The sequence below is a fragment of the Myotis brandtii genome, unplaced genomic scaffold, assembly GCF_000412655.1.
Source record: "Myotis brandtii unplaced genomic scaffold, ASM41265v1 scaffold536, whole genome shotgun sequence".
NCBI classification, from domain to species: Eukaryota; Metazoa; Chordata; class Mammalia; order Chiroptera; family Vespertilionidae; genus Myotis; species Myotis brandtii.
This window is the reverse complement of record NW_005369967.1, coordinates 3,330,682-3,331,956: the sequence shown is the minus strand read 5'-3', so window position 1 is coordinate 3,331,956 and position 1,275 is coordinate 3,330,682. Positions and strand designations below refer to the sequence as shown.

The 1,275-nt window shown below is 50.6% G+C and overlaps 1 long non-coding RNA gene across 1 annotated transcript in view; it reads left to right on the top strand.

Moving 5' to 3' along the window:
- Positions 1–798, top strand: part of LOC106728106 — a 5,811-nt gene extending 5,013 nt beyond the window's left edge. Inside the window, exon 2 of the long non-coding RNA XR_001364356.1 lies at positions 596–798. This is a non-coding gene — a long non-coding RNA (uncharacterized LOC106728106). The remainder of the gene's footprint in view (positions 1–595) is intronic.
- Positions 799–1,275: the final 477 nt, after the last annotated feature.

Below are 1,275 nucleotides of genomic sequence, written 5' to 3'. Positions count from 1 at the left end.
GGGCCCCCCCCCCCCCCCCCCCCCCAGTGCACAAATTTTTGTGCACTGGGCCTCTAGTCTATAAAATAAAAGCCTAAGTGACTGTTAACAATGGAAGGACCAGAATGATTCGTCACTATGACGTGCACTGACCACCAGGGGGCAGACATTCAATGCAGGAGCTGCCTCCTGGTGGACAGTGCACTCCCACAGGGGGAGCACCGATCTGCCAGAAGCCAGGCTTACCACTTGCAAGTGCAGTGGCAGTGGTGGGAGCCTCTTCCGCCTCTGGCAGCGCTAAGGCGCAATGAGCCAAGCAGTAAGGAGAGCGAATGGTCCCAGATTGCGAGAGGGCGCAGGCCCGGCTGAGGGATCTCTCCCCCTCAGGAATTTTGTGCATCAGGCCTCTAGTCTGTAACTCCATAGACATAGCTTCTATGTTGCTGCAAAAAACATACTCCAGTTAAGAGTCACTGCATTAGAGAAGCACAAAGCTATTTCTTTCCACCAGATATTTACAGTTTTCACTCAATCTAGGTATAAATTATCCATTAGAGGTCATTTGTACCATATACAATCTTTTTAAAAAATTTTTAATACATTTATTATTTTGCAGCACCAGTTTTCCACTGATGAAAACGACAAAGACATAATATAAAAACAGGTAATGAGTCATAGTGAAATAGAATATATTAAAATCAATAAATTTTACCAATGGAAAATGCAAATGTGACAAAGTTTGTAACACGTTCATTGCCGAGACATAGAAGCAATTCAAATATGTTAAGAAAAATTAATAAAAATATAGATACTTTATGAGTTGACTATTCCTGGTGTCCAATGATGCCGCGAGAAGGGGGTCAATTCTCCGAGTCCAGGGAATGCGATAGGAAAAGCACAGGAAGCCGCGAGTCACAGATGTGCACACTCGAAAAGCTCGCCCAGTCCTACCGGTGCCAGAGCACGCCGCCAGGAGGAGCGTGGAGGCTGGGCTGGGTCCTTGGGAAAGTTCTGGGCAGCAGCTCTCCAGTGGATGCCGCACCAGCAGCAGCTATTGGGCTCCCAGCACTGAGAACCGGCAGCGAGGTCACGTGCGCCCTAATGGGCTCAGCCTGGACCGTGGAGAGAACAGCCAGACGCCACGCGCATGCGCAGTGGTCACGAAGGGCAGAGCCCCCAGGCCACCTCCCCAAGGTGGATGCTTAGAGGTGCGCCAACTCTGCACAAGAGCAACTGGCGGCCAAGACACACTGACTGGCGCTTCTCGCACCCGCGTGGGCGCACACCCGGGTCCCC